The following is a 26,402-nucleotide window of genomic DNA, read 5'->3' as shown; positions in this document are numbered from 1 at the left end:
GAGTCCACCAATATGGGCTGCCCAGATATTTTTTGTGAAGCATCTCCTCACTGAGCTTTTTGGCAGTTAAGACTTTACTGACACGTTTGTCATAGAGAGAGCCCACAGGTCTCTTGACCCGCACCCCCCTCCAGGTACTCCACCTTGCCCTACAATAGCCAGCTTATTGAATTATAGAGACCAGGACACAGCATTGTAACTATCCAGAGAACAAGGCCTTCTTCACTATTAAGGCTCTACCTTCTTGTTCCCTGACTTTCCAATAGTGGTCCAAGAAGCAAGGCACTAGTTCTCCGATGCTTAAAATACTTTGAGGAAACAAGGATTTAAACACAGTATGATTATCCTTGGCTACCCTTGACCCAGGAAATTCAAGTGCAAGGCGCTCTGCAGTAGCTTCATTTACACACCATGGGAGAGCATTTCCTGGTTGGGCATGTTCTCACACACGCTTACATTGGCAATGCTGGGGTCAGTATACATATGGACCATTTCATCCTCCAGCGCCTACATAACACAGTGCATGATCAGGTACCCTTGTATCTGGTTGAGCCTGACGACTTCTCCCCTCTGTCATTGGTGATTACTGCTACAGAAGGATCATCCTTGGTCTCCAGGGTTTATCAAGGTATCACAGTCCATAGGGGCATCAACTGCCGTGGTGTAGCCACTCTTCCGATGTATACACTGTGTTGATTGGCTTTGTGATGTTGATTTGTCTGTTTTGGATTCACCTGATGTTCGCAAATCTAGTGTAGGGGGGGAAAGGGTTGTTTTATTTCTGTTTTTCTATTGGTAAGACCCGTGCCTTGCGTGTATTTAAAATATTGTTGCCACATTCAATCTAGCTGAGGGTTGGCAGTTGCTCAATGCTGGCACTCACACATTCTATTCAGTGCTGCATGATGTTTGGACTCGAAAAGACTATTGGTTCATGTCCCAGAACGCAGCTCTGTGGCTGGCAGACACAGTGTTTCTCCATCGCACCTTATCAGATGATGTCCCAGTTAAGGTATTACTACAAATCCTTTACAGGGGTGTTTGGGTCAGTGGCCACGCAGGCCACTCCTTGGGAAGCTTCAAAGGTTATTTACGTGGCATGTGTATTGCCAAGCATGGAGGAATACTTAAAGATATACACAATGGGTTGTGACACATTGAACAGGAGCTTTCAGATATAGACCGAGACTCTGAGACGTTGGGATGGAAGATCCATCTTCATTGTCGGGCCGTCCTCCTGAACAAATTCAGGGATATGGCAGACTGCGAGGTGACTTATCTTGGGAAATAGGCACAGGTACGCAGGTATGGCAAATGTGAAAGGCCGGATTGGACATTGGCATGACTCTTGCGCCATAATCCATATAGTGGCTACGTGACAGAACCTTTAGCTGCTGACGGGACAACTGTTGTCGTCAATGCTAGCATATCCCAGGAGTTCATGCATTACTATCAGCGGCTGTACACTACGAGAGCAAGGGATATCGGTACTGAGATCTTTGACTACGTAGCAGAGATTGCAATGTTATGGCTGTCTGAGGGCCAAAAACTATTTCTAGCGGCACTCATAAACTGTGAGGAAATTATTCAAGTGATATACACATTAAGTGGCTCTAAGGCCCCAGGGATAGATGACCATACAGGCAGTTTCTATAAGGCATACAACCATGTCCTTGCCCCCCACCTCCTTGAGGTGTATATGGAGTCCCTGGAGACTGAGTCCCTCGCACCTACTCTTAGGGAAGCTATGAACACACTGCTGCTTAAGCTGGGTAAAGTGCTTAAACTATGCAGGTCCTACAGACTGCTCTCACTTCTCAATCATGACAACAAGATTTTGGCTACAATGATTGCCCTACATCTTGCGCTCCTGATGGAACAAATCATATCATAAGTTCATACTGGCTTTGTTCCACATAGATCCACGTCCCTGAACCTCTGCAGAATTTTTTATCTGTGCTTAACCATGAGTCTCCTGACTGGCCGGTGGCTGTTGCCCTACTACACATGGAGAAGGCATTTGATTTGCTGGAATGGCCATTCCTGCGGGTGACACTAGCCAAGCTGGGGCTCCTGTGTGGGTTCCTAGATATAATCATGCTCCTCCATTCTAACCCAGAGACTAGATTGCAAGTTAATGGTTCTGTCACAGTTCTGTTTACAGTGACTAGGGGACTCACCATTGCTTTGCTTCCCTCTGGCCCGCTGCGCTTCATTATCACCTTAGACCCCCAGTCAGGCAGCTGCAGGAGCATCATCTACACTGGGGCTTACAGTTTCAGCACAGACAACTTCTGGTCTCCATGTACGCAGATGACATTTTACTATTGATTCAAAATCCAGCCACTAACCTCACTCCTAATATTTGAGAGATCATTCTCTTTGGGTACCTCTTTGGTCTTTCCATCAACTGGAGCAAATCTGAACATTTTCCTCTAACGGATTCCACGGTGCACATTGCAGTACCCTTTTAACTGGTGTGAAGAATCCACCAGATATTTAGGCTGTCATCCTCCATATACAAAAAGACATGGTGATTCAGCTTAACTACGGCTCAACAGTGGAAACACATGCCATGCAAATTGAATAATGGATCAAATTACTGTTGACGATGGCTGGCCGTATTGCCATTATTAAAATGGTAGTCCTCCCCGGGTCCTTATATCCATTTATGAACATACCCATCCCTTTAACGAACATTTTGTCTCACATATAGGGAACCTCCAAACAACACCTGATGTGGGTTGGCTGTCGGCCCAGAGTTCACTGGGAGGTCCGACACTTCCGTATGAGCAAGACGGATTTTGTAACCTGATCTGCAGTTGTACTTTTCACCAGCACAATGTCACTTCTTGTATAATTGGTACTATTGTGACATGCGCTTACCTTATTTGAAGCTTGAGCGGGACCAGGCTGGAAATGCACCTCTCCCATCTATACTGCGACTGGGTATACCGAGAGACCCCGTAGATATCCAGAAACTTTCCACCACCAGCTGGGCGTGGGAAAAACTTCATAGGTGCTTGGGCGGGGCTGCTCTACTCCACGGCCATTCCACTGATAATCCTTGGCTACCCTTGACCAGTGATAATCCTTAGCTACCCTTGACCCAGGAAACATGAGTGCAACACCCTCTGCAGTAACGTCATCAACACCATGGGAGATCTCTTTCCGGATGGGCATGTTCTCACACACGCTTTCATTGGCAATGATGGGATCAGTATACATAAGGACCATTTCATTCTCCAGTCCCTACATAGCACATTGCGTGATCAGATACCCTTGTATCTGTTTGAGCCTGACTTCTCCCCATTATCATTATTGATTACTGTCACCGAAGGATCATGTTTGGTCTCCAGGCTTTATCAAGTTTGCATAACCTTAAAGCCTAGTGGTGTAGAAAGGGTGTGGGTGGTGTGAGAGCGAGATCTAGGACACCCCATTCCAGAAAAGATGTGGCGTTACTGTTGCACGCAAATGAAACTCCTTTCTCCTTATTCATGGCATAAACTGATACACTACAAATTCCTACATAGAGCATACATCACACCTCAAAGATGAGCACAAATCAACCCTACGTGGTCACACAAACGTCCAAAGTGCAGGGCTGATAACGCAGATTTTATCCACCTTGTTTGGACCTCTCCTATTATTCAGAGCTTCTGGCTCCAGATTCTCACCCTGATTTCCACAAAAACTGGAGTCACTGTTGAGTCTGACCCTCTGTTAGTATTTCTGGGCTATGTTAAACTCCTCCAACCCAGCTTCTGGTGCCTAACTGCCACTGTGCTCCTGTTGGCCATGCGTAGGAAAGCACTTTGCTGGAGTAGTGACTGCAGCCCCACTAAAGGCAGATGGTTGAAGTATATGATCTACCAGTGAAGTGTATACAACGTTACAGCCCCCACGTCCAGGCCTTAGGCCATTTGTCAACCGCTACTAGAATGTTTGCTAAACCTGGATGCAGATGCCTCAAAGAGTTACTCCTGATTTGTGTCACATCCATGGTCTTTGCCTGACCAGACCCAGAACTGTCTTCGACCACTTGTGACTGGTTCACCCACATGACCCGCATCTATCCACATTCACCCTTATTGTACACATGTAACATCACCCATATTTAGTATGTTACTGTTCTGGTGTCCTAATGCATACATCTAACATCACTCACCATCTTTACTCTGGATAAGAATCACAGTTCTTATAGCCGCTGACCCTACAGAACTCCCCATTACCCCTCATGGGGTCCTCCTCGTCCCAGTCCTAATAAATGAGGCTTGTCCTCCACCAGACAGTATTAACACTGAAAGTCCTTCTTTTTTTTTTATATAATCAGCTCCTTCTCCCTGCCTCGTCCTGTTTTGTTTCCTGTCCCAAGCAGGTTCGCTGGTGCTCCTTCCAATCGTGCTCTTCTATATGTGAGTACATTCTCTTGTGGTTTTATGTTCTTTAAAACTGTTTTCATCTTACCTGGTTGTTCCGTGCTTCAGGAGCGCACAGTGGTTTTTCTTGTCCCGCTCCAATGCGCTGCCTGTCCATGTGCGGAGCTGGGACAGGATGCTCTGTTGGCGTCAGGAGCGCAGCAGCAGCGAGGGCCGGTTGGCGGTTTGCTTTTATTTTACACATTTTCTTTGTTTGGACGTCATTGGGGCACTTTTCTGTGGCGTTCGGTCTTGCGAGGCGAGATTTGGTTGCGATGGTGATCCTATTTATACGGAAGTACGGGCGCTGCTGTAGCGCCTCATGTTGCTTCCGTGTTGGTGTACTTGCCGGCCCGCTGTTATGGCTAGGCAAGTGGAAAAGGTTCCTGTGCCGGATGATGCTGAAGAGATCCTGCTTTTTCCAGGGATGATTTGCATTCCTTGGTGAAAGAGGCATTTGATGCTGCTTTGTTGGAGAAAGACACTCCTGCTAAGCGCCAAAGATTGGATGATGAGGCTCTTGATCAAGAGGACTGTGGAGGTTGCTATATCCAGTCGGATCAAGTTAAAGAGGTTTTGTCTCATATTCGTGCTCAGTTGGGATTTCCTGCTCAGCAAGTGGCTGAAGTGGAATTTTTGTTGCAGTACAATGCATCTCCTTCTGACCATTTGCCCTTCCACAAGGTTATTCACAATCTCCTGCTTAAGGAGTGGAGTGAAATTGAGAAATCGGCTATCACACTTTTTCTTCATAAGAGGTATCTACTGGAGAGCTTTGAAGATAAGTTCCCTCCGGTCCCTAAAGTTAATACGATTTTGACTTCTATGTCCTCTTCTTCCGCTTTGGCTTCTGAAGATGGTGTCCCCTCTGAGGCGGCGGATAAAAAGGTGGAGACTGCCTTGAAGCGTGCTTATGCTGCCTCTAATTATGGGATATGCGCCAATACATATGCTGCATATGCTACCCAGGCTCTTCTAAATGACTTCCATGCCTTGTTTGATTGTCTCTAGGCTCATGATGATTCTTCGGACTTTTGTATCAGTTTTTGTTTAATGCTACTTTTGGGCCTCCACTACTGCTGCTGGCGCTTCATTTGCAGGAGGGCACTCCTTGTGGTTGAAATCCTGGCAGTTGGAATCTGTCCAGCGTTCCCTCATTTGTAAGCTGCCTTTTTTTGGGACAGAAGTTGTTCGGTCCTGAACTCAATGACATGGTGGAGAAGGAAGCTGAGGAGAAGAAGATTCTACATCCTTTTAAACAAGGAGTGGATAAAAAGCAAGGGTTTTTGAGACGTGGTGCTTTTCAGTGCACGGAGAACCGGCCCTTTCTTGGAAGGGCCCGTGGTCAGGGGCCGCCTTCTACAATGAAGACCGGCACTCTTTCTCAGGTACCTCTTCTACCCAGCAGCACAAGTGACTATGGGCCAGATGTAGCAAACCGTTTGCGAGTCGCAAACGGCGAAAATCGCCGTTTGCGAGTCGCAAACGTGGGTTTGCCATGCAGAAATGCATATTGCGAGTCGTTACCGACTCGCAATATGCATTTCCGACTCGCAAATAGGAAGGGGTCCCTTCCTATTTGCGAGTCGCTGTGGGATGCAATACCATTTGCGACCGCATACGCGGTCGCAAATGGCATCGCAGTTACCATCCACTTCAAGTGGATGGTAACCCACTCGCAAATTGGAAGGGGTCCCCATGGGACCCCTTCCAGTTTGTGACTGGACCCAAAAATATTTTTTCAGGGCAGGGAGTGGTCCAAGGGACCACTCCCTGCCCTGAAAAAATACCGAAACTAAAGGTTTCGGATTTTTTTTAAGTGCAGCTCGTTTTCCAGTAAGGAAAACGGGCTACACTTAAAAAAAAAAAACTGCTTTATTTAAAAGCAGGTCACGAACATGGAGGTCTGCTGACGTCAGCAGGCCTCCATGTTAGCGAGTGCCTATACTCGCAATGGGGCCGCAAATTGCGACCCACCTCATGAATATTGATGAGGTGGGTCATTGCGACCCCATTGCGAGTCGCAGTCGGTGTCTGAGACACCGTACTGCATAGCAAATTGCGACTTGCAATTTGCGAGTCGGATGGACTCGCAAATTGCAAGTCGCAATTTTGCATTTTGCTACATCTGGCCCTATATTCCAGTGGGGGATAGCCTCAGGGCTTTTCTTCCTCAATGGAAGCAAGTCATCTCCGATGCCTGGATCCTTTCCATGGTGGAGCATGGTTATCAGATGCAGTTCAAAGATGTCATTCCGCCTCCTCGATTCCGGCTTACTCCTTCTCCAAAGTCTCCAGAACTGTGTCGCAGTCTCCAGGTGGGAATAGAGTTGCTGTTATTGAAACAGGCAATTGTTCCAGTTCTGGAGTTGCAGAGGGGTTTGGGATTTTACTTGCCTCTGTTTTTGGTCCCGAAGCCAGACGGTTCCTTTCAGCCCATCCTCAACCTCCCGGCTCTGAACAAGTTTCTGCTTGTGGAACATCTCAGGGTGGTGTCCCTTCCTTCCATCATTCCTCTTCTCATGAGGGGGGATTTCTTGGCCACGGATCTTCAGGATGCTTACTTTCACGTCTCGATCCATGTGGAGAGTCAGCCATTCCTGAGGTTCACAGTCTTCGACCAGCACTTTCATTTTCAGGTCCTTCCTTTCGGCTTGGCCACTTCGCCCAGAGTGTTCATGAAGGTATTGGCCCCTTTTGTTGCTTTTTTGCATTTGCAGGGTGTTGTCCTTTATCCTTATTTGGATGATTGGTTACTTTCTGCTTCAACTCTTTTCAAGGCTCAGCGACATGTGGAGTTGGTGCTGGGAGCCCTACATGACTTTGGTTTCCTGGTGAATCTTACGAAGTCTTACCTTGTTCTAACCCAGTTGAAGACATTCATCAGCACTCGTTTGGATACTTGACTGGGTGCTGCCTTCCTACAGGATGAGGATTCTTTCTCTTCAGTTGGCAGTGTCAGACTTGTTGACTCGTTCGCACAGTTCTTCAAGGTGCTGGTTGAGGGTACAAGGCCTTTTGGAGGCCTCCATTGCTGTGGTCATCTGGGCGCAGTTTCGTTTGAAGCCGATTGTGAATCACATCTTCGCTCACTGGGATCCCTGCTCCAAAGACTACAAATTTCTCATTCCTCTTTCGGATTAGGTGACTCGTGCCCTGTCCTGGTGGTCACACCAAACAAGCATACAACACGATTTTGATTTCTGGTTCACTTTGTTTCCTCTTTAATACATATGCAATGTTGAAAGATGGAAATGCAAATAAAACCATATTTTTCCCATTTTCAAACAAAAGGCATGGATAGTACACACTAATGAGGCGAGGCAAGCAGGCTCAAGTAACTGGATTCACTGGTGCTTGTTCAGGGACAATCTGTTGAAGGGTCTCCTTTTCCAGTTTCTTCCCCCTGTTCTCTTGACCACAGATGCCAGCGAGTGGGGATGGGGGTCATCTAGAGAGGAGGGCCCCTTGGTCTCCGGGCGAGAGCTGGCGGTCCTCGAATTGGAAGGAACTAATGGCAGTAATGCAGGCCCTCCTTGCTTTTCAGCCTCATTTACTGGGTCAGAATGTGGTAGTCAGGACCGACAAGCAGGTGGCCAGGGCTTACCTCAACAGATGAGGGTACGAGGTACAGGTCCCTCAATCAGGTTGCATCCCAAATTTTTGCTTGGTGGGAGACTCATGTTCTCCTTCTAAAAGCGGTATACATCGGGGGGAGATTAATTATTGGGCGGACAGTCTCAGTCGGAAACCTTCTGTCCTCTGTGATGGTTCACCTGACCAAGCCTTTGTTCCTCTTGATTTCCCAGAGGTTTGGGGTTCCCTGGCTGGATCTGTTTGTATCCCCGCTCATTGCCATCAATTTTGCACAGAACTTTCATCTCCTCTATACTGGGCGGTGGATGCTCTGTCCGTCCCTTGGCCACCGGGGCTGCTTTATGCTTTTCCTCTGATCCCTGTCCTGCCCTAGGTTCTGCAGAAGATCAGGCTGGAGCAATCTCATGTGATCCTCATTGCTTCTTACTGGCCTCGCCATCACTTGTTCCCTATCCTACTTTCTCTGGCACGGGGCGCTTTCTGGTTCTCCCTCACAGGCCTTCTCCCCTTCATCTTCCTCTCTTGACGAGCTTGTTGGTGTCCCAGTTACGTCTGATGGCCTGGCTTTTGAACGGCTAGGTTTGGTTCAGTTGGCCGGTTCTTCACAGGATTCTTTGGACATTCAGCCTTCCAGGAAGCAGTCTAATTTGAAGTCTTATAATAAGCATTGGAGGTCTTTTTCCTCCTGGTGTGGTTCTCATTCTGTGGATCCTGCTGTTGTGGCTCCTTTTCGGATCCTGGAATTTTTGCGGGATGGGTTCCTGAAGGGTTTGGCCCCCAGCACTCTGTCTGCCCAGTGAGGTGCTATCCACGCTTGTTGCTCTTTTTCTGGTGACTTGTCTTCCTTGTCTCCCCTGGTATTGCTCTTGCTCCATAGTTTCAGGTTGCAGCGTACTCCTGTATGTCAGTTGATTCCTTCATGGTTCTCCATTGTCCTGAGGGGCCTGCAAGGAGCTCCTTTTGAGCCTTTGGAAGAGGCTGATTTGCTTTGTCTTTCGGCTAAGGTGGTTTTCCTGGTGTCCTGGTGGCCATTACTTCGGCCAGGCATTTGGGTGAATTGGGTGCTCTCATAGCAGTCTTGCCCTACCTGAAATTCTTCCCGCATAGGGCTGTGCTCCAGTTGCATCCTAGGTTTCTTCCTAAAATTTCTTTGTCATTTAATTTGTCTCAGGAGGTGGTTTTGCCTGTTTTTCTGATTCCTCTTCATCCCTTCCCTCCTCCTTGGATGTCAGAAGGGCTCTTCTGATTTACTTGGATCGTACAAAGCCATTTTGGTTGTGTGTTTGCCCTGTTTGTTGCTTGTGGTTCGGTCTCCAAGGGTTCTAAGGTTTCCACCCAGACTCTGGGTAGGTGGGATAGGCAGGCTATTGCCCTTGCTTATGTTGCTGTGAGGGTATCTCTTCCTGCTGCTATTCAAGGGAGGTGCACTCAGGCATTTTCCACTTCCTGGGTGGAGGCTGGAGGGGTTTCCCTCTTGGAGATTTGTAGGGCGGCCACTTGGTCGTCTTCTCTTACTTTCCTCACTCATTACCGTCTTTCTGTGTGTGAAAATCTTGATGGTCATTTTGGGTCGGCAGTTTTGTCTACTGCTGCTAAGTAATTCTGTTTTGCTCATTAAACACGTTTGCTGGTTTCACTTTGTTGCATCCATGTTTTCCTTCTGCTTGGTTACTTCTTCATTTGTTAGGAATGGGACGAGGAGGACTCCATGAGGGATAATGTTCTGTTACTTACCAGTAATATTCATTACCCCGATTAGGGGTCATCCTCGCCCCAGTCTTCTTCCCTCCCTGCCTCCCTGTTGCACCTTGCCTGGCTCTGCTTGGTAACATAAAGGACAGGGCAGATTGGAGGAGGTGATTATATAAAAAAAAGAAAAGAAAGACTTTGTGTTAATACTGTCGGGTGGTGGACAAACCTCATTTGTTAGGACTGGGACGATGAGGACCCCTAATCGGGGTAATGAATATTACCGGTAAGTAACGGAACATTCCCTCTTCTGCCCCGTCAGTGACTGCTGGACGCCACCCAGTAACATCCCCTCTCAATGGGATAGACCAACATACATCAGTTTTGCATAGCACATGCATGCTCACACCAAAACAGGCATACAACACGATTATGATTTCTGGTTTACTTTGTTTCCCCTTTTATACATATGCAATTTTGAAAGATGGAAATGCAAATAAAACCATATTTTTCCCATTTTCAAACAAAAGGCATGGATAGTGCACACTAATGAGGTGAGGCAAGCAGGCTCAAGTAACTGGATTCACTTCACACAACACCACAGCAACTGCTTCCTTGGCTCAGTGGGAGGGTGCTTGGTTTGAAGCCTGGAGTTTGCAAGTTCACCTCCTACGCCTGCAGCTGTAAAAAGAGAACCTGCTGTACAATAAACTGCATAGCTGATGTTTTACCTTTACAATTTCTTCAGTGTCTAGAGGCCCACATTCCTGTAATGTCTCACAAGAAGGCATCTTATATTTCATCTGTTTAACTTTCATAATCTGACTTGAGTTTGCCCAGATCTACTTAAACTAGCAGCTGAGTATGAAAAGGATATGGATGAAGTCATACACATAGGAGCAGCGACACTCACGCTAGATGGTTATAAACCATTATCGAATCTTGAACTGAAGTCTTGTTGCTTGATGTTATTCAATGTCTTCTGTGCTGAGAAAGTATTTAAACGTAAAAGCAACTCACACTTACACAACTCATTTTCAAACCTGGCATCCATGTGCACAGAGGATACTTGTGGATATTACACCATGACAACCTGATACACCACAGTCTGGACTGCATGAACCCGACTCACAAATATTTTGCTATGGCTTACTCTTGTAGTACTTTGGGCATACTCTGAAATTCCAGTAGCAAGCCAGGAGTAGTACAAGAAGTCAGATGTACTCATAGGAAGAGCTTCATGAATTAGGACCGAGGGGTTCCATATCTTCTTTGATGCAGTTTCAGTATAACTCTTGACTACCCCGAGTAATTTCAACACTTGTGTGAGCAAACAACCCTTTGACCATTTCACTAAAAGAGAAGCTTGGGGCTCTACACCTTGAATGCTGGGACCACATCCAAAGAAATTGTCTGTTGTGATAGCCCACTTACTTCTGCTCTCACCTTAACAAAGGCCGGCCATTTCCAAGCCACCTCTTGTCCCTGGCCAATCAGATATATCTACACACTGGTACCAAGGTCATCACTTAACATTTCCTACTTCATAGTTTTCACTTTCGTCCTATAGTTCTTTTCCACTATTAACCACACCTTGGTGTAACTTTTCTAAGCTGATGTTCCTGGATTTGGACCAGGCACATTTTAATGCATAGTGAGCAACTGCCAAGGACCGACATCTTGCAATGGGTCGCTGGGTAAAGTGTTCAAGAGTGTCAAAATATTCTCTCTCTATTTTTCTCACCCTTTGCTCTTTCTAAACCTCTCTGTTTCTAGCTGCCTACCTCTACATCTGACTCTCATTCTACCCTTCTATTGCCCCTTTCTTGCCTCACCTATCTGCTGCTCCTGTCTGTTGCTCTATCAGCTCTCTCTCCCATCCTTTTACCCCTTTGCCCCCCACTCTCCCCCTCTAATTCTGTGCCAACCTCTAAAGTACTCTTTACCTCCCTCACTTTACCTTGTGTATCTCTCTACCTCTCCCTTCTCTTTCAAACTCACATTTCACTTCACTACTTTATCTCTTTCTCTCCAGCTCTCTAACTTGTATCTCATCTCTGTCACTCACTAGTCAGTAAGCTCTTGTCCTTCTCTCTATCACATTTCTCCCTGATCCCTCTCTGATTATCAGTGACCCACATCCCCTACTTTGACTCGTCACCCTCCTTTTTGCATTACTATCCTTACTTAGTTTCCTCTCTGCTACCTTACTCCTCTCTGAGCCTCTCTTTTTTGCATATCTCACTTCATGTGCAAACCTCACCTTTTTAATCTCCATTCTCTCCAGTTCACCTCTTTCTACCTTGTCTCTTTCAATACACCTCTCTTCTCCACTTGTCTCTACCTGTGTCTCACCACTTCACATCTCTTTCTATCACTTTCTGTGTCTATCGCTAATTCTCTAGATGGCCCCACTACCTCAACTTTCTCTACCTCCCCCTCTCTCTGCGCATCACTGCCCTGTTCCTGTCTCAATTCATTTTATCCTTCTTTCATCTCCTTACTTTTTTCTTAACATCATACCTGTTTACCTCACCTCACTAGATCTGTCTCCATTTTTGTACCTCACTTGTACTCGCTCACCCTTCTCTTTACCTCACTGCTCTCTTTCTACCTCACCTTCCTCTTTAACATATTTCTCTTTCTACCTCACATCTCTCTCAATCTCAATTGTCTCTGCCTATAGCCCATCTCTCTCTCTCTCTCTCATTACCTAAACACAAATTTACCTTTTAATTCGTGATCTGCCTTGCCACTCCACCTGCTCTCTCTCCCTTCTTACCTCTGCCCCCTCTCAATGCTGTTTGAAGAATACTACTCCTTTTCTGATACCTTTCTTTTTTACCTATGCTTCTCTATCAATACCTCCACGCTATCTCATTTATCTCTGTTCCTCTTCTATTTCTACTCTTTAAACCTCAATTCTCGCACTCTCTCTCTTTATATATCTCTCTACCCCACCCATTTCTGTCCCTCTTTCTACCTCACCAGTCTCTCTACCTCACCTCTTCTCTCTCAACACCTCATCTCTTTCTGTGCTTCTCCGATCTCTCTGTATTTCACTCTGCCTCATTATGTTTTTGTCTGACCTATATTTCTATTCCCCACTTTCTCTCCGCCTTGCATATCTCTTTACATCTGGCACCATTCACCTGTCAACCTCACCCTCTTTCTAACTCACTTCTCCTTCTACTGTACCTCACTCTTCACACTCTTCACATTAATCTTTATTATACGCCAATCTCCAGGTCTCCATGTGTCCTTCTCTTTTGCCCTCTCCGTCTTTCTACCTCATTCTAAAAACCTACCTATCTTTTAGGTTCTCTTTCTTTACCTTCCGATTTGACATTCTATTCCATTTGTATGTTTCATCCTGGCAATCTCACCTTTATTTCTTTTCATCAAGTTCCTCCTTACCTTACGTATCTATGACTCTCATTTCTATTTCTACATCCTCTGTTCCTTTGATTCACAATATTTGCTATTCTGTAGGCTTTATCGGTCTGTCCTTCTTCTGTTTCCTTCCCATCCTATTTCTTTACTCATAAGAGCTGGATAGTTCTCTATAGCTTGTGGAGTGTACACATTTAAAGGGGAAATAGAGGGCAAGTCAATGAAAATGTATTAAGGTAAAAGTTTATCCGATTTCACCCAATGGAATTGTGAAAAAATGTGTAGCAGCACTGTAATTAGTGAAGGGGGATTCTTTTGCAATTTCGAATATTGAGCAACTAAAGCTACTATATCAGACACTAAGGGTCTGACTTAAGAGGCCCTAGCGCCACCTAAGCACCACCATTACATCATTTTTTGACACAAAGGCGGCGCTAAAGTGGCTTTTTACACAAGCCATATATTTACAAAGTGGCACCATCCACGCATAGCCCCACTTTGTAAACCCTTGCGCCACATTATGCCTGCGCCAGGCATAATGTATGCAAGGGGGTGAAATAGCGCAAGGAAATCTGATAGATTTCTTTACGCCATTTTCTTCCGCACTTTTAACACCTGCTCAGAGCAGGCATTAAAAAAGGTCCTGTCATTGAATACAATGGCCCCTATATACTCTGCAGGAGTAGCACCAACATTTTGGCGCTACTCCTGCAGAGTACATCATTCGCGTCAGGAATTCTGATGCTATTGCCCCCTAACCTGCGCTATGGTGTGCCGTATTTTAAATACGGCACACAAATGGTGGCAGTAGGGAGGTGCTAAGGGGTGCACTTTTAAAAAATCTGCCCCTAAGTGCTTATGTATTATTTTATTATTATGCACATGCCCACTAAATGTCAACTACACCATCCTTACTGTGTCCTTTGTACAAAGAAAGGAAAAGCCTGAGTAGACAAAGAATTCGATATAAAAATGCTTACAAGCCCAAACAATTTAGGTCCAACAACAAACGAAAACTACCAAAATGATCAAGACTTGTTCAAGCTTACCTTTGATGCTTTTAACTTGTGGATACCATTCACCTTGATTTTTCAGCTCGTTTTGTGTGCCCTGTTTCAGAATGTTTTTTTAAAGTTTAACATAGAATGTACTAATTTAATACTGTTTGACATCACCATAGCTTGAATTAGCCGAATGTGGTGATACATTTGAAGTTGTCCCGAACAGGGGGCTCCCAATATGTTTTGCTCGGCCCCAATAAGTCTTAAAATTAATTTGACTCAGACAACCCCTGTTCAGATGATGTTCATTCTTCCCCTTCATACCCTGACCAACTCACACCAATTAGATTCAGAAAGCAAATCAACTACATATCTGCACAGTGAAGTACCAATGCTGCTTTGTGCTTTATATTAACCAGCGCCTCACTACTTTCTCTGCCTGGCCTATCTTTGTAAAGATCAATTCTCATTTAGCCCTCTCTTTCCCTAAACACACTCTACATACCGCATCTCTATAAATATCTGTATTGCACTTTTCTACCTGCCTGCTTCTTGAAGCAAACATGAAACACTGATCCTCCTGGTAAAGCCTTTCTCATACTTCTTCCCTTGCCACTGACATGTACTCAGTCATCCACACCTCTGCCAGACCATTGTGCGGCAACTGATTTGAAACTATAGCCAAGCTATTAGTTATGTGGCCCACACCTTTGCCAAACTTCCAGATATTTTTATTTCCTCCCTTACCAACAACCATCAAGGGCACAAAATTAAAAGTGTTAACAGATTGAAACAGTTCACTTTCAAGTCACATATTCCCCTGTTATCTCCTCTATCCCTCCTGTTCAAGCCCCCAAGGTCTTCTCCTCAGATCCAGCCTAGCTCTACCAGTACTTAATTTGTAGGGATCAACGTTTGCTCAAAAGCCGGCACCTGGTGCTATCAAGAAGCAAGATGCCAAATACCAAATCTGCATAGTCTTGATTCGACCTCATGCCTCTTTAATCCATCGCCAGACACTCCCTGACCCTTTACCTCACTCTTGCAGGTTATTATTTTTCGTCAATGCTTTCTTGCTTTGTCACTATTTTTCTGTCTTCCTCTTCCTCTTTATGTGTTTTTTACACTCTTGCTCACGGTCAAACGTTTATAAGAAAAATAAGTGCCAGTGCCCACAAATGAGTGTTGGTGGGCCCCACCTGCAACCACATGCTCAAATGTAAGCACTGGGCTCCACCAGTAACCACCCCTAGAAAGCATACCGAAGGCAATCTTCTCAAACTCATGTGTCACAAGGCTTTCCTTATAACGCCAACATGTGATCATCTGTCAACATAGTAATGTACATTAAATAAATATTCTCAAACTTCTACAACATACTCTAAACACTGAAGAGACAAAATGTGACTTCATTCAAGCCCATCAATACAATCCATGTGGTTTCTTTTTTATCTCCACAAAATGATTGTCAATCTAACTGTCAATCCCATTATTAATTCCACATCCCTTTATCCCACTTTACTGCCCAAACATAAACAACTAAGCAGCACATTTATTTCTACTTATGCTATAAAACAGCAGGTTAAATAAAGTCAACACAGTAGATGACATTTTAATCTCAAAAGCCGGTAAAGACAACAGCAATTCCTGTAAAATGTCTTTCATTATTGGCCTGTGTTTTTTGTCCCTCTTCTCTTCCTAATCCCAGCCTGTAGCATCCCCAATCCCATCTCTCATACCTATGGCGCATAAACCTCTGAAGAGCTATTCCCCACATCTTAGTATCCATAACTCCTGGCCTTTTTTCTTGTTAACAAAATTATCTCATTTTCCTTTCTCTGAGCATCTCTGACACATATTCTTTCTCAGTGCCTCACCATGAAAAAGAGCAATCATGACTGCTTGGACATCCTTATTGTTCATAAACTGGGATAAGCTACTAAACCTGAGAGACAATGTGATGCTACCACCCTTCCACAACATTCCAAATGTGTCCATCGCCTCTGATTCTCAAAGAGTGAGATAGACACGTGTCTTAGGGCCACGGCATTAGGACATTCAGACGTAATCTCTCAAGGGTGCGTGCCATACTTTGAGGTCTGCCTTCATCACACTTGATCAACCCTATGTGAGCTATTGTAGATGAAAGATATATTAACACTGCCTGCATAATGTCTGCAAAATGTGCAGGTAGGCCTTAATGCTTTGCATGCAACACTGAGGTGGCCGAGGTACTGCTGTCTTCCAAAGCTACAGGTTTCTGACAGTATTTAGTTTAGTAAGCAGCCCTGTCCACAGCCTCATCATATTATCGTGTAACCTTGACTGCATCATACCAGGTCCCATCTCTATTCACCGCAGGATGATTCTTCCTAAAGGTTCATGTCTTTTGAAGCCAGAATTTCTAGATTGTTCTGTTGAGTTAAGGTGAAACTGCCATCATCAGCCCATTGAAACGTTATTGAGCAGGGTCCCTACCATGCACAGCACAATTCTTCATAAACTGCCATGGTGAATACATCTCTTCACACAATAATGGCTGCTGAAACAAAGGGTCCAAACATGTTAGACTTTTCTGAAAGATTTCTGCCCACAGGAGCTGTGCTGACATTTTCTATCCAAAGAAAATGCTTTGCTATACAGGAGGTATCTGTAAGAGGGACCTACATTGAAAGCGTCTGAGTTTTCGGAGACAAGTCCCATAATCTTGCTTTGTTGGTAATGATCCTGAAAGAAAATGCTCCAGTGTCAATCTGAATACTCTGAGTTTCAGAACAACACATTACGTGTGGTCTTACTCACTAACCAGATCCTCCCAATGAGCAAAATAATATTGTGAATCGTCCAATATCTGACGGATGTGCACATGACACCTATGTGGACAACAGTTCCCAAGTATCTGTGCATCAAGTCAATCCCCATTATTTCTTTCGCCTTGTAGGTTAACCTGCATTTTTCCTTTTTACCACTGTTTATTAGGTGCCTAAAACCGAGGGCTGTATCCCCTTTCAAACTGAAAATCAGGTTCTTCTTATAGGCATTATTGATGTATCCAAAATTGGCCTCCCCTGCAGTATCCTCAATTGACATCAACACTCTGTAGAACACTACATTGGCCTCCCCTCCCTGTAGCATCCTAAATTGGTCTTCCCACCCTGTAGTCTAGGGAAGGTATCTTCCCTCAACCCATATGTGTAGACCCTGTCTAATGCCAACATTTTATTATTCATGTTCACTTTGGGGTCCATGCAGGGTCTATGACTGGCCCCTTTTAGGTCGAGCCTAGGCAGTGCGCATGCGCTGTCTTCAACATGTTGTAATCTACTTCTGTGGGCTTTCACCACACCCATCACACGCCCATCACTATCATTCGCTTCTTGACCTGCCGTTCAAATTTCTCTTGATTTCGTTTGTCCTGCCTTAGGCTGCTCTGTTACCGCCTTGAAGACTGACCCTTTTACATGGATTACTGCACGATCAGCCATGAAACCTTGGTGTTACACACTATATTTTTATTTTGCCTCTCCGCTTCATGCTCCGTGTCTATATGTTGTTTCTTCCTCTTTCTAGTTTGTGGGCATACTGCTGTTTCTTTGTGGTGTCTGTGCCCAAAGGCAGCAAGCTGGAGTGGGGTTCCTTTTGATAATTTTTTTATTGGATGTTTCACATAGCGCAAACTTGATCGGAGGAACGCTTTACATAAGTACCACTTATGTACAGGAAGCTTAATATAGTGTGAACGCGATCAGAGGAGCGCTTTACATGAGTACCACTTACGTACAAGTTTCGCAGTTGAAAAATACACAAACTGGCACATTTTAAACAGAAAAAATACAGAAATCCTCAACAAGGCTCTCCTGGCACAGCAGGAGAGCCGATATTATAGTATTCACTGCACTCAGGAAACTCCCCCCATAATGCTTTGCAGAGCATTTATTTTACAAAACATTTTGGCCCATAACTCAGCCTATGGTGGTCCTACAAAAATGAGACCACCACCAAACCCTTCAGTGCGATGAGCTCTTTCTGTCTAGATCATCTCTGGATCCCCACACTAAGTAGGGGGACCCCCAAATAGTAACCTCTCCCACCATTCAGTGTTGTTTTAAGCTCTCACGGCTGGAACTTTTGTTTTATGGCTGGGAGTACTTTGTATTTTTAACAGCCTTGTTTATAATAGTATTGCAATAGGCTTGCTAGGCCTGAAAACATGTAAAGCACTACGCCCTCTAGGGGCAAAATATATGGTTACACTGCATTATGTTCTGCCATTCTGTTTTCATGTGGTTATGCTTTCTAGGGGCTTTGTTGGCTGACTATATGGTTACATGACCATGTTACTTACAAATTCTATTTTTATTTTGGTGGCCTCTAGGGACTGTTCGGAGCATTACAGTCAAGATACTACACTTTGGAAACTCACCCCATAATGCTTTGTGGAGCATTCCTTTTACAATAAATATTTGCCCATAACTAACCATATGGTGGTCCCAGGAGAATGGGCCCGCCATCAAAACGGTCAGCACAGCATTCTCTTTCTGTCTAGGTCATCGCTGGGTCCCCACATTAGGTTGGGGGGACCCAAAATAATAAATAATGGCAATATTTTAATTGTTGCAGCAGATAGAGGAAGAAGGTAAATGGAAGTGTGTTAGTTATATGCAGGGCCACTGGAATTATGTGGCAGAGAGGATCAAATTATGTGGCAGTGTTGACCAATTTATGTGGCAAGAAAAGTCCAGTTATACATTTACAACATCAATAGCTCTAACTCAAGCAAATGTGAGACCTATTGCATTGTAAATGCTTGTTATCTTGGAGAGCTCAGGCGCACACCATCCCAATATTGTAACACAAATATTATCAAAGTACACAGTTCTGATGTGTTAAATGCCATTGAACCAATTAGGTAGGGCGTCACCAGGTCACCAGGCATGTTAGTGTGTTAGAAGCAAGTGCTGTCACTCACCATTCGGTGACATGCTTCATCATCAGGCATTACTCCTCATCAGGCCGGTGCTGCAATGCCTGACGGGCCCACAAGGGGGCTCATTGCCGAAGATCTTTTGTTTGTGGTTGCCAAGGAAAGTAAAATGTGAAGAGGACTGGAGAAAGTGCGGTTAAAATTGACTATAGGTACCGGAATAATACATTTTAATGTAAACAGAGTTGATTGGGACCTACGGTATGGGACACTTTTGGGTCCATGGATGACGGTAGGTTGGAAGGACAGCAGAACTGTGTACTTTGATAATATATGCCTTTTTATCTTTGTACAACTCCTATACCCTCTGTATACGTTTTTAATCAAAATTGTATGCAAATGATTCATACATTTCCTTTCCTTTCTGTTCTATTTTGAGCATATCTTCAAGTGAATGTTTCTGTGTGTCTTGCTGATGTTAAGGTTTGGGTGTTCTCTTATTTTCTCAAACTTAATCCTTCAAAATTGTTTTTCCTGTTACTATCCTTTTATTCACCCCCCCCAAATATTGCTTTTTCTGTTGCCCACCTTTCCTTTTCTGTGTTGGCCCACACTCTTGGTTTTGTTTTTCATTCTTTTCTTCAGTTTGTAAATAATTTATACGTTATAATACTTCCACCAAGGATATTTTTTGTTGAAAATGAAAAAAATATACTGCATGTTCTCAGTCTCTGTGTGGGACTTCTGGAGTGCCATCTCACAAAATGACAACTTCTGTACTGTTTTATATGATGCCCAGTCATTTATCAAACACAGGATCATACTGCAGAGGTTAATGAAGAGACACAAGAGATGAAAATTCTAGGAGCCCTCATTTAATTCCGAGCAGCAGGATCTTGCACTCATGTAGTCACATTCTACATCTGAGAGACTGATTCTAAAGTAAATGGAGAGGTAGATGAGTGAGAAGATGCAGAGAGCGCCCTCTATGCTGGGGCTCCGATACTCTGCGCACACATATGCCTTCTACTTTCTCGCAGCGGATTTTGTCTGTTAATAAGTCTTTCTACTTTCACGTGTGTAACGTACAGTGGAGTATATCATTTATTTCCCATCTACAAAAAGTTTGGTTCATTCTTGTTCTGTCTTGTCATTTCTATTGTTCTTCTTCACTATGGTTTATTGATCCGGTTCAGAGTATTCAATATTCACGTCTTTTGTTTTTTATTTTCTAGCCAGGCACACTTTCTTATTTTCTTCATCAAGTTTGATTTTCTCTGCATATCTTTACATGTATTTATTCCTTGGCCGCTCCTTAGTTATGTTCTCTGGTTTCTCCTTCACACCTCATCTAAACCTTTGGGCCTGCTTCTGTCAGGATCCTTCTATCCTGCCCTTGCATGGCGCTGCGTCAAGACTGTTGATTATGAACACTAGTTTGGAACCTGTGCTATACTCCAGTGTTCATTCACAAACTTACCTTACCCTCTTGGAAACTAGGTCAGTCCAGATTTGATTCCAATGTTTATTTACCAACTACTGATGCATTATGGTACTTGTATGGCTTACCCAAGGGTGAGAGCTGCCTTTGTGCTGTCTTGCATGAATTCCTGCAATGTTCTGAAACATGATCCATTTCAAGTTCCATTCACAGAGTTTACTTCTGTTTCATTGTTGCTTCCTAGATTCTCCATGCACTCCGTCAGACAGAAAGATGGAGAAGGGACTTTATCTGGTCTCACTTGTACTGTGCTCCAGCTAGCTCATACCTGTTTTGTGTTACACTCACACTGTGTACCTAAGCTGTAAAGTTAGGTGTGTGCAGAATTGTTAATTCTGCTGGCGGAACTGAAGAAATTTAGTAATTTTGCGTTACTCATGCATCATGGAATTATGAATTAATTCCACTGTTCCTCCGGCGGAATTAAATCAGCACTGTAATGGTATTTAAACAGACCGAGAGGGAGCAGTCCCTCTATTTTCAAAAAGCACTGCAGATTAAAATATAACCTGCAGTGATTTTTAAACATAAAAGGACTGCTCCCTCTTTCAGTCGTGTTTAAGTACCACTGTGGTGCACATACCCCTTGGTGCCCTTAAATCAACAACACAGGAATTATGCAATTATGCATCTGTGGCGATTTTGCCATAATTATTAATTTGCCCCATTTGCCACATAACTCATCATCTGCCACATAATCTGCAGATGTTAACATAGAAAAAATGTGTTTCTAGCTCAAACGTTTCAAATGTTACTAAAAATGCAGCAGCATGTGTTTCTACGTGCTGGAAGGCCCTTTGCAAAACTGGACTGGCCACCTTTCTGTTGCTTACTGCTATATTTGGGTGTTACTCTGGTACTAATGAAGTGCAACCAATGCCCAGAAGTTTAATAATGAGGAAACAATGAAGAATCTTATTACAAAATGTGCCATATTTGCTGCATAATTTGTATTTTCTTGTTGCATAATTTACTCAGCCCCGATGCATACTTTGGCCCTCTCCTGTTGCATCATGCCAGTGGCCCTGCCTTACACATAAGCATTTAAAGACACAAAGGAGTATGAACTCGAGTTGCTACGCCTTTGTGCTCTTACATACTTATGTAAGGGCACTGAGGGGTATGCACTGCACATTTGAGTGCCCACTCCACCTATTGGTGGAATTCTATGGAATTCCGTAGAATGAAGCTTCGCAAATTCCTCCCACCTTAGTAAAGAGATATTTAAGGCAGGCTTCTTAATTCAGAGTTCCTGCTGCAGCTGCCATTACTGGGAGCTCCTGCTTTGCTGCTCTAGTAGCCTGCACTGGTGAATCTTTGAAAACCTGAGAAGTTTTCTGTTTTTACAGTGTCCTGATGCCCTGTGCAGCAAGGTGCTTTGTCTCTTTCTTCCCTGCTTCACAGTCTCACCTTCTTTCTGTGTTTCCTTTCAAGCTTGATGACATATATTTCTGTGTTTTCACTGTTGGGTTTCAGACCATGTATTCACAGAGTAGGCATCAGTTCCTTTTTTTATTTAGTTTATTAACTGGTAAAACTTGTTCTGAATTCTTGGGTTAATGCCATGTACTAAGAGAGTGTCAGTGGTTCCTCTGCCTTTGGGGACAAATTACAGTCTTCCTTTTCTTAGAATTTTTGATGAACACCTTGCATTACCTGCACGACCCTCTGGACTCACTCTTATCTACCATGAAAAAGTTCCTTGTCCTGAATCCTAATTCCAGTTTCCTTGTAGGAAAAGGGCATTATGTGTTTTGGTGCCTGCTGGTGCCTGTTCTTGATTTCTGAATTCTGGATATTCTTTCCACTCTGGTTTTCTGTTGCATTCCAATTTCGACCCACTGTCTGTTGCAGTCCCATATCTGTTTACCATGTGGCTGCTGACTCGGTATGTGTTCCGATTGAGTAAGGGAAAGAATTCTGTTATAGCGTCCAGTTCTTTTGCAGTCTTACCTGTGTTAGTGCCGTTGCCAGCCTCAGTCCGCCTCGCACCGAGGACAACAGTCTCTATAACAGCAGGCCCAAACTATGACTTTGCTGTATGACTGCTGTTAAGTGCAGTCTGCTGGAATCTATCCAAAGAGCTTTCCCTAAGCTAAGAGACCCCATCTCATAAACCAGTACATCCTTTACTTTGATCAAACCTTTATATCCTGCACTCTTGTTTGTCTACCTGTCTCTCACTTTGTCTCTGCTTACAGCCACCTCCTATGGCTCGAGTCTTTTGAGCACAACTCATTCTTTGAGCAGCCTGATATTACCTTGCCTTGTCATCTTGCTATTTTCACTGGAATCATTTGCCCCACCTTCTCTCCCTGACAGCTTCCTTACTTTATTTATTTCCTAATCACCTAGTGATGCTTCTCGTTTTCATTCATTCACCCTAAATGTCCCTAAACTCTCCTTTGAATTAAAAGTGCATCATCCTTATAATCTTTCAAAGAATTCTTAAAATATCATCTTTTGACCTTGTGGTTGTTTGCAGGCTTTTAATTCAAATGAGTATGTAGTTTTTGCTTTGATCCTCACCAGGGCTTGACTGGCCGTAGCGGACATCAGGCTGGAAGGGTGGGGGCCGGTTTTGCAGCAGCTGAGGGCGGTTTTACAGCAGTACTCCAATGTCGCCCCCTCCCCCAGTAACAAAAGCAGCAGTGCTTCACACTTGCACTCTCTTTCCCTCCCCCCCCCCCAATAGGCTGGTCCCAAACAGTTGCCAGGGCTGCTTTGGGTTCCCAGTACGTCCCTGATCAGCACTTTAGACAATAAAATAAATATATGATTAGTAGAATATTTCAAATAATTACATTGTCTAAAGAGATGGGGCAAATGGAGCTTTTTCTTGATTTCAAATGAAGGTTTATCATAGCAAACATTACATGCATTGGTTTTTCCAGTGATGAGAGCAAACCTTGGAATGCGTGCAGATCGAAGATAGTTTGCAAAGCCAACATGGCCTGTAGCTCTTATATTAGCATGGATAGATGAAAATGAAAATCTTCTTTAAAAAGCCCACTCCAAAAACGTGCGACCCATCTCCCTTTCAGAGGGCAAAATATTAATCACTGAGGCTCAAAATGATAGGCACCTCTTTGCCCTCTGGACTGCGTCTTCACAGAGAATTGTACGATTGGACACTGATCGCATGGATGGTGATCTAATGGAAATGGAAGAGATTGAAAGAGTCTGACTGTAGACGTCTGTCTCCGGGCACGCTTTATTCATAGACCACCCCTCCTGCTCTTTAATTCATATTAAGTAACTAACCAGTGACGTGCCTATGTTACGATAAACTGGTTTAAGGCTTCATGGAACAAACACACCCAGTCACCACAAAGGTGGCCAGTTTGTGACTGTATGCTGTATAAAAACACCTACATTTTATACAAGCAATGATGACCCGTTCTGCAGATTTCTTATTATGTAGCCATCAATACTCGCTCCCACTCTGCTTCACTTTCTTCCACAGCCGCCTCCCTTTCTCCCTACATGCCCTCTGATGGCATGCAACACAAACTGCTATTGTAGCTGTCATATATTGCCATCTAAATTAATTTGGACCTAGCGTAGATTTCTTTCAGATCCAATGTCGCCTTCTTCTCAATTCCATGGTATTGCTGGTCTGATTTGGATTGGTACTTGTCTATTCTTCTACTGCTTTGCATGGCTCATAGGACATTCCTAACTGTCTGGCAGAAGGATCCCTGATTGTTCTACTTTCAGGCTCACCTTGTACAAAACCCACATTCGTGATGTAACCAGGAAGACCCTTTAACTGTGTACATCAAATACCATCTCCTCAGCTTCCCCCTCTTTTCCTAAGCAATACAATGTCAGCTGGGGGTCGCAGTTAACTGCTGGTGCACCACCTGTTGCAAAAGTTCATCTGCATTATAGTCTCTGCCTGTCTTCCTAATTCTCCATGATTAACTGGACTCCCACTAAACATCCATTGCGTGGCCAGTGCCTATCTCTTAGAAATATCAGTTATGATTGCTGCAATCTGGAGGAACCTACATTTGTGTGAACTTTAGAATTATACAGACTGTCCGTGAATTCCCAATGAAGAAAGTGGATCATTGCTCATTACTAAGATGGGCAATTTACATAAATGTTCTGCAAGTAAAGGTTATATATTGTCTACGCTCACAATTTCCAAGGCCGAACTTGAAGAAAGACCTGCACAAGGTTTGAGGATACAAAGACACTTAGCTAGACAATGAGATCACATTAAGAAAACCAGGACAGTCAGGTCTGACAATTTTGAAGCATGCTAAAACACAGCATACTTCACTTTTTCTCTACTTCTGTAATGTCTCTTCCACCACGATATCTTAGTCCGCCTTCCACTGGGATATCTGAATCTGCTCCACTAAATTTCTACTTCCAATATTTTTTAAAGTAGATATCACATCGGCATTTTGTCCCCTTTTCTGGACGATTCATAATTATTTTACTCTTTTTCATAACATTTTTGATGAACACCTTGCCCTCTCTTCACAAATCTTTGAAATAGCTCTAATATTCTGTAAAAAAGTGCAATGACTTAAAAAAATGTAGACATGGATTTTTATGGTTTCCACTCCAAACACTTTAACTGAAGTTCTGATTGGGAAGTTGCCTTGTAACTTGGTAAATTCAGAATTCATGACAGATCATAGCTCTTGTTCCAGTTTGGGATTACCGGGGATAAAGGGGGTTACAGATACATAACTAGAGCACACCTCAATGCACTGGTGGTACTATGGTTCACTAAATTTATAGGTCCATCTGTAGTTTTCCGTATGTTCTATTTAGAACACCACGTCACAGTGTTCTGAAAACCTCCTGTGGTTGGTGAATTCTGTAAACCAATATCAATCAGCCATTCAGCTTCCTCTTTAGATATACGTTTTCCTAGGCCTTAGAATGTCATATCATATCCTAAATTGGGAGATTTTGTATAATTGCACAAATTAGACATAAACTAAAGAAAATTTCAGATACTGCAGATTTGTGGAAGCGATTTGAAAACTGAAACTGAGTATCTGCACTGAGGTGTAACAAATCTTGACATATGTAATACACCTTACACTGGGGGCAGCTAAAATGAACAAATAAACCTTAGAATCGGTCACATCCAACTCCAATTGGACAAATGAAGCTAAAGACATTATGTATTTACAATACAAACATCAGTCAAAAGTGGCTACAGGCATATCTGACATGGATATCCTCCCTCAAAATATAGGGATAAAGGCTGAACGCCGACAGCTGATACTAGAAAGGAGGAACATTTGTCAGTCACAAGTAAACTGGCAGTAATTTCAGAGTAGCACTTGTTAGGATTGCTTTTGTTAATGTGATTCAATATGGAGACTCGGGAAATCATAGAAATTTTCTCTGGAAACTCACACCATTTTCCAGTCAATATTGTGAACAGCTTGAAATGTGACAGGCTAGCATTGATATAAAAGCGCCCACAGAAATACCCAGCTCTCAATTCATGTTCTACTTTGCAGTATGTTAATACCATCACAATAGAGTAACTTTCTCACAAAAAAATGGCATAAAAAATTCTAGGCACAGACAGGTAAGCGTGCATTGATGAGGGCTCTGCAACTTTTTCTTAGTGAACGCCCTTTTGTGGGATGGCTCATATCGGTGGAGAGTCAAATACGGTAGGGATTCTTCGGGTCGGGCAACACATTTTAACAACGGGGCATTTTACTTTGTGTCATGAAAAAAACTGCAAATGCTTGCACCGAGCAGCTGTGTCAGTATGAACACAAAAAGATGACACAAAACTGTGACGTTTATCGAAATGAAACACAAAACGCCTCTACAATGGGTCTCCAGTATCAAGAAGTTGACTATAAAGACTTTTGCTGGAGGGGTTG

At 43.7% G+C, this 26,402-nt stretch overlaps 1 protein-coding gene across 1 annotated transcript in view; it reads right to left on the bottom strand.

Moving 5' to 3' along the window:
- The window catches only part of CFAP299 (cilia and flagella associated protein 299), a 1,354,103-nt gene that overhangs the window by 1,255,189 nt on the left and 72,512 nt on the right, over nt 1-26,402 (bottom strand). The gene's annotated exons all lie outside the window — the stretch shown is intronic.

The sequence above is a fragment of the Pleurodeles waltl genome, chromosome 1_2 (assembly GCF_031143425.1).
Source record: "Pleurodeles waltl isolate 20211129_DDA chromosome 1_2, aPleWal1.hap1.20221129, whole genome shotgun sequence".
NCBI classification, from domain to species: domain Eukaryota; kingdom Metazoa; phylum Chordata; class Amphibia; order Caudata; family Salamandridae; genus Pleurodeles; species Pleurodeles waltl.
The sequence above is the reverse complement of the archived record's forward strand: the minus strand, read 5'-3'. Positions and strand labels throughout refer to the sequence as shown.